The sequence below is a fragment of the Leptinotarsa decemlineata genome, unplaced genomic scaffold, assembly GCF_025532065.1.
Source record: "Leptinotarsa decemlineata unplaced genomic scaffold, Ldec_3_MD MMD2_P_RNA_scaffold_6, whole genome shotgun sequence".
Taxonomy (NCBI): Eukaryota; Metazoa; Arthropoda; class Insecta; order Coleoptera; family Chrysomelidae; genus Leptinotarsa; species Leptinotarsa decemlineata.
The window spans coordinates 14,715,416-14,728,406 of record NW_027412533.1 but is presented as its reverse complement, the minus strand read 5'-3'; the positions used below and the strand labels follow the sequence as shown (position 1 = coordinate 14,728,406).

Genomic DNA, 12,991 nt, shown 5'->3' with positions numbered 1-12,991 from the left:
GTCATTACTGATACAAGCTCATAGGCCATTTTAGTGTAAGATGATAACTGTCGTGGAGTTTCGGGAATGAATAAATGGGGTCAAAATAACACCAGTATATATTACTTGCTTCCTTCTTTCTTACCAAGTTAGGAGCCGGGCCCACAAAGTTACAAAATGAAATGTGATTTCCTTTGATAACTTTTCAAGTGAATATTCAAAATCAACTAAATTTTGGGGATTGACTAAACAAAAACATTGCTTTTATGAGCTTTCATGCAGAAGTCAGTTGTTTTGCTACAAAGTCAGGAACGGACTACCCCTGATTGTCCACACCCCAAAACTTTGAAAACACAGATTTTTTTCAATATTTTTCAACAAAATCGGGTAACTGAGACAATTTTCTGAATGCAAGTGTTTTTGTGAAAAATCGATCAGAGTAACGATTTTTGATAAAAATGCACTTTTGTTCGACGACATCCAACTTGAAATGTCTACCATTATTCGAGAAAATTAATTTTGAATGATAAGGCATTGTTACAGTGGTTCAAGCTTCAGCGCGACCGGAGAATACCCCTCAATGGACCTCTGATAGAAAAGAAAGCAAACTTTTTTGCTAGACAGTTGGACATGCAAAATTTCACATGTTCCATGAGTTGGATAAACCGTTTTAAAGTGAGACACAACATCGTCTGTGGTAAGATTGCTGGCGAGTCTAAGTCAGTTCAACAAAGTGATGTAATCCATTAGTCAGAACAAGTTTGGCCTACTCTGTGCGCAATTTAGAGACAGCAATAGCAAAGATAATGACGGTGATGATGGCGCACCAGAAGAGATTTATCCAACCTTGAGTATGTCTGAAGCTCTGAAGGCTGCGGAAACGCTCAATATATTTGTTCAGACTAACTTGGATGATGCTGTTATGAAAACAATGATGTCGCGAATTCATAATGCTGTACTAAATTCTTACTACCGAACAAAAGTTTGTCAAAAACAAACTCAAATAACAGACTTTCTACGTCAGTAACACAGTTTTTCGTGCATTGCGTGTGTATTTTATCTCTTTGTATTATAGTACATAATGTAATTACATATGTTTGTACATTAGAATATTTAAGAACTATTAAAATAAAGCATATGTGATTCCTATAATCATCCCTATCCCTATCGATCAGCATTCCGAACAACTAAATGAAAAACTAATGAATTAGTTTTTCATTCTTTACTACCACAAAATTAATCCCGTTTTGTGCGTCGTCCGGTTAGTATGACATAGTATATCCGGTCCCTTGAAGGTCGTTATATCCGGTTTCTACTGTATACGATATTTCAAAATTGTTGGGATCCATCTAGGTTATTTAATGATTTTGGGATTTATTCAGATTGTACTGTACTGTACTGTGTGAAATTTCAATATAGAAATATATTTTACATTAGTGAAGAATAATTTCAGTTCATCTTATTTCTTGTTAGTGAAAATTTTTCCCCTAAAAATGAACAACTGATACTTGGAACATAATATTTCATTACTTTCATATGGAAGACTCATCTATAATACATTTTTCTCACTTCTGTTACTACGCCTGATTAATACGTCTGATGCAACATCAATATAAATGATCGGAGTCGAAGGAATGCACGATCCATGAAAAACATAATAAATTATTATTAATTTTTATTGCCCGCTATTGTTGTTTCAAATCCATGTAGAAGGCCACGAGGCAGCGCTGCTCATCACCATTTCCACTTTGTTTATTGTCTATTTTCGACTTTGACTAATTTACGTTATTATAAAAAATGTTGGATTCATTTGTTATTTCTACCGACAAAAGTTGAAACAGTCATTAGATAAAGAAATATTGCGCCATGAAAAGCTATCTGATTGTTGAATAACAATAAAAATGTGTATTCAAAGGTCATTTGTGGTTACAAAAAGTAATTCGAAACAGGCGTCTCAGTATTTTTATTATATCTATTGGGAGTTTGGTTACTTGAGTTGTTATAATGAGAAACGGTTGGATTGTGTTTCAGATCATTTTTATTGTTCTCCTGAAGATTGGATTTCTCCTCTATCGATTACAGAAATCAATAAATTAGTTATAACATGAATCAAAAGCAAAATTGTTTACTTTGAAGATGGCTTAGATTTTCTTTGACAATTTCCGGACCGTATTGAATATGGTGATTGTCCCTTTGTTTGAAAATGATAATGAGATATTAGTTATGAAATCAATAGAGAAAAAAAAAAATTAAACGGTCAGATAACACACGAGCATAGCGGTAGACGATCGCCTCTTCAAGGTACTGTTGGAGTAGAGGATGTTAAAATAGCATGTAGAATTGATATGAATTTATAGATATAAATATTGATGCAGAGAATCAAGCATAGATCTTTACTTGACTCCTTTTTTCGATTTTCAAGAGGAGGCACAGTGGGAGAGTCAAACGTCTAGTGAAAAATGCGCGATATAGATCTTTAGAATATCTTTATAGCTAGTGGCTCGGCAACTTTCTGAAAAATTCGAATTTGATGAAGTACTACATTATATTCTCATCTTCTTCTAGATAGGTATACTTTGATTATTTAATCGAATCCAGACTTAATGGTTAAGCGAATGTCACCGTAGTTATAACTTCATTTTTGCAAACTTTGGTAATGACTATAAGCAAATGTTAAAGAAGCTAGTTCATTTTTGCAAGCTTTGGTCTAATTAAACAATTTTGATGAATTCGAGTAGGATGTTATTTATGCATAAAGCCTGCGTACTCGTAATTATTTTGAGTCTTCTGTCAATAACTTATTTGGCATCTGCGCAAGGTGAGATCTTTCTTACTCTGGATGAGGCCTGATGCTGGTCGAATCTGCGTTGCCAGGTATTATTAGAAGGCTCAATTTTGGGACTCCAATTTCGAAAGGAACTACTGGTCTGAAAATAGGAATTTTGACTTTATGCATTTCAAGTCAATCTGCATCGAAGGTATTTTCAAATTCATACGTGACTTCTGAGATGTGTTTAGACTATTTGCTGTTTTCGAGTTTATAGGTTGACGTGTTCGCATTTAAAACTGGACGTTGGACGTCATCTTGTTTTTGTTCATGATTGATCCGACTCCACTTGAATATTTGAGAAAATATATATATCTTCTGAAGTGTTGGTATTCATATTTCATTGATATTCAGTATCTTTTTCTGGCGGTAGAAAGTAATTTTATGTTTAGGGATTCCTATGGATTCCCTGTAGAGCAATTCTAGTTCTAGATATATTATCACGAATACCTTCGTAGGGAGTGACCTCCGCAACTGCCGATTTGTTTGTTTGTTTAGCGCGATAACTTCTTCAACTCCTTTTCTGCTCCAATAATTAGGCGCATTTTTATGCATTTTTCAATAGTTCCAGTCTAGAACGAGCCACAACTTTAAGGTTTACGAAATAATCCTTTCGAACTTAATGTATCCCTGGGGTTTTTTTTTCGTTTTAGATAAGTTTGGTCCCTCAGTACCCGTTAGTTTCCTAGAAACGTATTCTATGAATGACTCGTTTCATCTTGTAGGCCTTACGATTTGCAGATACGTTTTGTCCTCTTAACCAGATAATTGATAACCCATCTTTTTCATCGCGGATGATGTTCATGTATCAACCAGAATATGAAGATCGAATCTCAGAAAACGTATGCATTAACATCTTCGTTCAATGGGCTACCAAAGATTCACAGAACAAATGTCTCACTGAGTAAAGAACCATATCCTACATTCACGAATGACCTAGTTTTATTCATGGTAGACTTCCAACGGTTGATAATGTCGATGAAACAAACGAAAGTATCTGTTACAAAAACCAGTAGGATCACTGTTGAAGAACCAGGCTCGAGTAATAAAAATAAACCGCAAAAGTGTTATCCCGAAAAACATCCTGGAACGTCACCAACTTACCACCATAAATCGACTCAAACTTCATCTGCATCGAAAACAGTAGATGCTACAGATGTATTCCGTAGCTAATTTGAATAAAACCAGTGTCGTAGGCGCCCGTTTAGTTATGCGCGTGTTCGGTTGTCTTGTAAAGTGGCGCTGCGCCTCAATAAACAACGTGGGGTTTGATGAATGGGCTGCACCCCGCGAGTTACTGCTCGGAGAGGGCCAATGCTGCCCTCATCAATTATCAGCGGGACCTAGTGATTTCGTGTGTTCTTCGGCCGCGGATGGAATGTCTCTGCGTGCTGTCGAACGGCCTAATTGTCTTCGCATGATTTCTGACGCTGCACTACCTCGTAAATTCGGAAAGAGGGCTCCGATTATAAAGTTGAAGATCACTCGGTTTTGTTTATGGGTTTTCGATAATGACTCATATAGTCGTACTGATATCTCTGCTTGATACTACAATCTAGAATCGAACTTCACTCAAGATATTTACCGAGAAGTAACGTGACAATAAAATAATTTTCTGAAAGTGTCCCATTTACAGGATGATGTTCCGGAAAAAAAGGTACATTAACAACTGATAAGCCTGTTCATTGAGAGTTGATGAATGTGTTTTTACCTAGGCGTCCTGAAACGTGTACCCTGGCTTGTGCAAGACCCGCCCGCTCTGGAACTTTATTGAAAAAATATTATTTCAACTCTTTAAATATCAAAATTAACAATTGAACAAATTTAGGCACCTACTGGATGAATGATAGAACAATAATTCATAGTCAAAAATTTTTTATCGTGATTTTTCAGTTAATTATGCATTGGTGAATTAACTTTTTTTTTACTTAATCAGGAACATTGAAAATGCGATAATTTGTTCAATACAGATGATTGGGGCTGGATAAAAATGAAAGTCATCTTCCTACAGATCGAAACAACAGAAAAATTATATCTTATCAATATGTGGGAATTGTTGTAAATGGGATGGATTCTTATTATTTAATCGTTTCTAAAATAGGTTTTGACTTTTCTTGCAATGACTTAATATTTTAACAACTGAACAACTCGATACAATAGTTACAAAACAAATCAGAAAACAAAATTAGATTCATATTGGGAGAGAAACTATTAACATCAAAATAATATTATGAACAATTCCAACATTCTCCTCCCATTTTGCAATCTAATTGCAAAATTATTCCAACTCAAAATGTTTCGGTAACTTCACTCTTCTTCCAGATCTTGTTATTTCTTGTGATGAAGCCGTCGCATCTTGGTGTCTTCTATCATATTTATTTTCTCCCTCTTCATCTTCTCCTTGCTGTGTTACATTTTCATTGTAAATGCTATTGTTTTCACCGTCTTGATTTTCTGGATCTCATTAGTATCCACTTCTCTAGACTCTTCTAATTGGTTCGCCGTGTCTGCCTCAATTTCTAATGGAAGCAATCGCTGCAGAGGACGAATTAGTTCCCCTCATTCTGTTTCAACTCATGCTACTCTTTCTATTCCATCTCTTCCTGAAAATAGTTATAAAATTGTCCCCGATGTCCAGTTTACTCGTTTTTTTGTTGTCACTTCCAATGAGTACAATATCTCCAATTTTGAGTGAAGTTACCCTTTTTTGACCAGTATGGACTAATTCTGCCAGATATTCCTTATTCCTAAATCGACTACGAAGGCCCTCTCGAAGTTTTTGCAAATACTTGTACCTTTTCAGTAGATGACCTCTGTCAACCTTATCCAACTCAAGAGTGTCGGTGCTTGAGTCTGAACTAATAAACATCAAAGGTGTCAATGGAATCAGATCCGCTTCACTACTTGAGATATATGTGAGAGGTCGAGCATTAATATTTGCTTCACAATTATACAGAACAGTCATGAGTTCTTCATAATTCAACGATGATTTTCCTAAATTACGACGCAATAGTTCCTTCATAATTCTATTCGCTCCCACCATCCTCCCCACCAAGAAGCAGTTGGAGCATTGAAATACCATTTAATTTTCCTGGTTGTCGAATATTCTTCAACATCTTCCCACGAAATTTTCTGCAACAAATTCCAAGTACCTACAAAATTTCCACCGTTATCCGAATAGATTACAGAAATATCTCCTCTTCTCGCCACGAATCGTCTGAGTGCCATCAAAAAATATAACAATCCAAGATTTCTCGCCTCCTTGAAATGGTGAAGACTGTTTGATTATATTCAAAGGTAACGGTGCATACGGTGTATCTGCGGGGTTTTTCTTATGTTTCATACAAATCAAACATTTTGCCACAACATCCTCAATAAACTTCCTTCCAGTATCCAAAATTTTTCTCTCAATAATCCTAGAAGAGTTTGGATTCCTATATGACAGTGTATTCGATTTTGTTGTCTAATCATTCTTTCTACAAGTGTTTGTACGGCAATATATTAGGATATTTGAAATCAAATGAATCATCACTTAGGATTATTTCAGTTTTTACCCTCAACAGACCATCTTCTTAACGAAACAAATTAATATTTTGGAGAACGTCCGTATTTTCAGAAAAACTTTCATTCTGTATTGCTCTGAATAAACAAATTTCAGCATATTCTATTTCATCGAAAGTTATTGGACCTGATTTTCTATGATTCTCTTTATTTGCATTATAACAAAACCTGAATAGCCAAGCAATCATCCTAGTAATTTTCGTGAACACAGAAAAATATTTGAATATTTGTGTAAAACACTGATTTTGATTACTGACACCAGAAGTTAAGGTCTTTTTTCTTTCTTTATCAACTTTATCATTTGTACAGTAAATCTCTGCATTTGACCAGTGTTTTGGATCACTCTTCAACCACTCTGGTCCCTTCCACTATTGTTTTTCAACCAAAGTCTTACTCGAGCAACCTATTGAAGCAACGTCTGCCGGATTTAAGTGACCAGGTACCTGTCGCCAATTATTAAAATTGCTCACTGAAGTTATTTCTTTCACCCTGTTACCTACGAATGTATTCCAGTGACCTTGTGTTTTAATCCATGTGAGAGCAACCATTGAATCACTCCAGAAGTACGTTCTCAGAACACTCAATTCATTCACACTTTTCACAAAGTCTGACCCCTATAACAGTGGCTAACAATTCCAACCTAGGTAGGGTTATATTTTTGGGAGCTATTCTTAATTTTGCCTCAACAAACACTCTTCCTTCCACAAGTTTCTCAGAAATATGCAGCAAGCATAAGCAGATTTACTAGCATCCGAAACACATGAATCGTTGCATGGTCATAATCAATTCTTTGGCCACTACTGAGTGATCTTGTAATTTTACACAGACTGAGAAAATGTATTCGTTCCAACCACATATCGAAAGGATTTACAATATCACTTGGCAAAACTTCATCCCAACCAACTTTAAGATTCCAAGTTTCTTTTAATAATAATTTTGGAATAAGTGTTGCTGGGCATGTGAAACCTATCGGATCAAATACTCTATGTGCTGCTAACAGTATTCCGCTTTTTGTTCTTGGAGTATTTTCTAATTGAATGAGTGCACTTACTTCACTCGAAAGTTCATCATTATGAAAATTCCAAATCAATCCCAAAACATATATATTTTCATTTTGAGGTAATTCATCTTTCATGCCTGAATTGGAATTAAAAGTCCAATCTCTAAGATTGAAGTCTCCCAAAGACATTAATTGTTTGGATTCAATAATAAATTTATTCATTTCTTTTTCACAATCGAAACTACATAAACAGTTATCTACATAAAACGATTTCTTCAACAAATTAGCTGTGTCTTGGAATTCTGGAGGTGATCTAGATAAATGGTAGTTGACAGTTGCAGCTAAAAGGAATGTACTACATTTCAAACCAAAAGCTACACGACGATGCCTAAAATATTTTATTGTTTCATATGAATCATCTTGCCACCAAAAAAATCTTAGAAAATCCCGATCCTTTTCAGTAACACTGATTTGTAAAAATGCTTTCTCAATGTCAGCTGTTACTCCTATCTTTCCTAATCTAAATTCAACCAAAAGTGATGTGACTGAATCAATCATATTTGGACCTTTTTCGTGACATCCATTCAAAGATACACCTCTCTTATCAGTTGCCGAAGCATCAAAAACCGGCCTCACCTTTGGGGTCATACTGAATTCTTTAATGACAGCGTGATGTGGTAAATAGTGTACTTTTTTCTCCTTAGCTTGTTTTACTTCCTCAATGATTGCCAGTATTTCCCAGTCATGAAGGACTTTTTCGTATTCCTGTAATTTATCTGTATTCCTTAACTTCTTTGTAGTAGACATCAACCGATAATTGGCCATTTTTCATTTCTTTTTATCTCCGGATGACCTTCAATCCAGAGAAGATGAACTTCATATATGTTCTCCTTCCAAGCTATCGTTTGATTGAACTTCTTTAAAACTTCTTCTTCATGTTCATCTTTAGTTTTGAAATGCGCAACATCTTTTATTCCTATCACATCCAAATTCCATAGGTCTGCAATGTGAAACTCAGTAAAACCGGCAAATATAGTAGAATGTGTCGAACATTCACTTACTCTCTGACCTATTATTGTCCAACCTAAATGAGTACCGAGAGCAACGTAGCCATTCATAAAATTTTCGATTTCTCCTATCAAAAGCTGAATGAAAACGTCGGCTCCCAATAATAATTGTATTTCATTTGAAACATCAAAGTTTCTAGTATCACTCAAAATTATATTTTTATGTTTCAAATAGTCTATAATGGATTTATCAGTCAAACGAGGTAGGTTGTTACATATTTTCACTTGTTCCACCACATTCACCTCTGTTTTGAACGTATTATTTGGATTTTGACTGATAATATTATACACATCATGTATTTTTGGTTCTGACTGAAACCCTCCAAAAACACCTTGTACAATATTTTCCCGACGAACACTATCCAATCGTAATTCAGTGAAATATATGATCTTTGCGATCCTGAATAAAGTAACGTTCTAATCAATTTTTGTTTGTCATTATTGACAATTTTGACAACAACCGTTTGCAATAAATTTTAGTTCAAAAAATTGTTAGCTAAAGTATTTTCAACCTTATTGTTTGAATTTTTATCATCTTGATCAGTGATACCTTTCTTCACATGTAAATCAGGACCTAAAATGAGGTAATGTTTCTTTGAACATATCAAACACCTTATTACAGCTCGACAATTCTCACTGATGTGATTCAATTTTAAACAAGAAAAATATCTACGTTTTTTCATTATCATAGATTTTCTTTCATCAATTGAAAGACTTTGAGCTTTCAAACAATCATTACTTGCATGTGAATTCAAATCGCAGAATAAACAATTATTTCGCTTATCTTTTAGATAATCTTTGGGATTAGCTGTGTACAAAGCAGCTGCTGTGTATAATTCGGGCTCACCTTATTTTGGAAAATATTTATCCTTACTGTCATGATATTTGTTGTGCTCGTGTCCTTTTCCAAATCCTTTTTGTGCCAAATTTATCCGTTATTCTCACTCAACCTCCATTTTCAAGAAGCCTAATAATATATTCAAATAATCAGTACCTTTAGAATTTTCATTATCATCCTTCTTATTTCGTTGATCTAAATTACGATGTCTTTCCCACGTTCTTAAAACTTCTGCAGGCAAAGTCGATTCTACAAGAGCAAAAAGCATAGCCGCATATTTTTCGCTGGTAACTCCTAGGGATTCCAAAGCTTTCAACTGGGTTTCAAGTTTATCATACAGATTGGAAAGATACATACCTGTTTTAGCTTTTGAAGCTTGTTGCAGTACAAGTTGTAAAAGTTCCCTTACGTAAACTTCGTTCCTGCTAAAACGTGTCTTCAACTGGTCAATGGCTTTAATGTAATTGGGCCCACTTTCTACTGAATCTCGGGCAACTGAATCAATTTCCATCGCTTGTAAAAGATACTGAAATTTGTCTTCATTATCTATTTCTGGGTCGTTGGGAATCTTTTTGAAATGTCCCCAGAACCCAATCCAGTTCTTCAGGTTCCCATCGAATTTCTTCAGTTCTAGTCTTGGTAAATGAAATTTTCTCTGAATTTTCTCCGTTATAGAGAAATAAGAAAAACTCAAACGATCTTCTTGGGTGTTCGTGATCTCGTTCAATCGGAATTCGCATTTGGATCTATATTTTATCAGCTCATTTCTGCAATATTTTACCTCATCGTACTCCTCTTCTAATTCAATATCATCGCTGGCTTTTAATGACAACTTTTATTAAACTCCTTCATCTGCCTCGAATAATCTGCTACTCTTATCCTCCAATTGTCTCAGTAAAAATAGTAAATCCTCTTCAGTTGAATCTTTCAGCTTCAAAGCTCCTCAACTGCTGCCTATTTTTCTTCAAACTATCCATCTTTTATGAATTGAAGGGGTTATATTTTTAGGAGTGATTAATTTTTTGGGAAAGAAAGTTTTTGGCTTTCTACTACTCCATCTGAAGATTCTCTCATCCTTTTTTTTGTATCAGATGGAGTAGTAGAAAGCCAAAAACTTTCCCATCTTTTATGTCCTGTCACGGTCGCCAAATGGGATGGATTCTTATTTCTACCATTTAATCGTTTTAAAAATTGGTTTTGACTTTTCTCGTAATGACTTTTTAATAATATTTTAACAACTAAACAACCCGATACAATAGTTACAAAACAAATCAGAAAACAAAATTAGATTCATATAGGAAGAGAAACTATTAACATCAAAATAATATCATGAACAATTCCAACAGGAATTAGTTCACTGCAATTGCATCAAAAACTGATCCAATAGATGTGGACGCAGAAAGGTTGGACTTCCATGTTCGTCTCTCTGCAAAGATTGCAAAGGAAATATTTGTGAAAATGGAAAAAAAAATACAACTGGAGATGACGAGTTTAACGATGGGAATGAAAACGATACTGCCCGAGCTGAGAATTCACTGTTTGATACAGAGCTTGTGGAAGCTTCGCTGGGGGCGAAGAAAGCGAAGTACGTTGAAATAATCTAATCTAATCTGATAATCTGAGGAACATTTTCTTATTAACTTAATATTTCTATTCATAATTCATAATATATTACAGTGAAATTGATAAGCTGGAATTATTGATGATCATAGGTCGGATAAAATGTTATATGGATAGTATAGTCATATTTATTATAGTTTATAAGATATTTGAACATGAAAATTGAAGACAAAATTTTTGAAACAAATTTATATAATCAAATTCAATAAATAATTGGCGTGCTCAGTTCGTTTTTTGTTTGATAGACAATAAATAAGCCTTGAGTTTTTCAATCGTATTCCGATTGATTTATAAGTTATGATAAGCTCAAACAACAAAAAACAGGTCAGAACGATGGAGTAAAGGAGAACAGAATTTTCGAAAATCAATATAAAATATAAATATTTTTTTCCCAAGAAATGTTACATGGTTGTTTTCGTAAAATTGCGTAGAACAAATATAGAAAAAATGTAATTGTTTATAAGAGATTGTTTATAAAGTAAACAATAAAAATTCGAATGAAAACAAATTTTACATTCAGTTATCAAATAGCAAATTGAGTTATTATTAATAAATGGTTACTCAATATTAATTACAAGTGTTAAAAAAAATGTTTGATTAAAAAATCCGTTTTTAGGCGATATATTTTTTTTCAAAAAATGATTTTTTTAAATCCTAGTTTGCATCAGAGATCCATTCGAAACAACCGTTAAAAACAAATTTTCAAATAATAGCAGACAAAATTTTTTGAAAATCATAAAAAAACGGATCGATAGTAATATAAAAAACCTATCTTCAACGATTAATGAAACGTTTTTCTACCCTGAATAAATTGTTGATAACAAATTGAAAAATAACTTTTTTTCAACGAAATCTATTCTGATACTTTTCATAAATAGTCTGGAAAAATGATTCTGTTTTAGTAGAATAATATTGGAAAGCATAATTATCTGGAAAATCACGATCAAAATATTTTGACCTCGGATTACTTTTCATTCATTTATCCAGTAGCTGCCTGAACTAATTCCTAATTTTAATATTTATTGAGTTGAAATAATATTTTATCATAAAAGGTTCAACCTGGGCGTGTCTTGCACAAGCAAGATTACCCGATTTGGGGTGAATTTTCAACCCCCTGGAAGATGATAGGTATTGGTCCTACAGTTCTAGGGGTAAAACATTTTTTGGTGAATTTTCTCCTCTTTTCGAATTATCTTTGATATTTGAAAAATGTCGAATTGGTTTTGAGAATTACAAAAAACCAAATCCCTTTTTTTTTCAGTTACTTGCTTATATAACTTTTGCAATTTTCGCAAGCGGTAAAAATCTTCTACACGCTATTTCGAATTGAACGGCAGATGAATGAAGATATGCCAAAAATATGCATTCGATACCGTCAGCAACCCTTAATTGTGGTTCGATAATCGGGAGAAAACAAACGTAAAGTAACCGCCATTATCTTTTGTCTGACCTCCTCATGGGATAGATACTATTGCAGCCGTGTAGCGTGTCGCATATCGACAACGATGAGATAATTAAATATCAATTTACTGAAATACATTTCAGTGGAATAACACGGGGATTTCGAATTCATTAAATCTCAAGCACTTCGGAGATAAGTGTGTGTGACAGGCAGAGAAAGAGAACGTGACTCTGTCAAGTGGAAAGAAGAGGAGAGTAATCGGTCTGTTGGCCTGCAGGAATGCCGCAGGAGAAAGAATCTTGGCGACGCTCGATTTGAATAAAGGTATTATTATTCTGGCGATGTTGTTGTGAGGATGACTTGACGCTGTCCAGTCGACGGAACTGCACTCTTTTCAGTAATTACCTAGCAGGATACCACTGATACTTTTGAGAATGCCAATGCAGGCAGCATACAGGGAGGTGTGAACTGAGATGAAAACAAATCTAATAACATTTCTTGTATAGAGGTATGTTCTGATATATCCTTAGTGTGTTATACGATTTTCTTTAAATTTCTAGTCATGTCATTTTTTTGAAAAATTTCCGCTTGGATTGACTTCTAACTTTATTTTCAACTATTAATGGGTTTCCTAAGTTTTCCATATAAATTGCCCCGCCACGTATTGAATGACAATGACGTATTGTGTAATTACACA

At 34.3% G+C, this 12,991-nt stretch overlaps 1 long non-coding RNA gene across 1 annotated transcript; it reads left to right on the top strand.

The window, feature by feature from the left end:
- Positions 1-8,816: 8,816 nt before the first annotated feature.
- LOC141480224 (uncharacterized) lies at positions 8,817-11,009 on the top strand. Its single transcript, XR_012464231.1, has 2 exons — positions 8,817-9,018; positions 10,619-11,009. It is a non-coding gene; the product is annotated as an uncharacterized lncRNA (long non-coding RNA).
- The last annotated feature ends 1,982 nt before the right edge of the window (positions 11,010-12,991 follow it).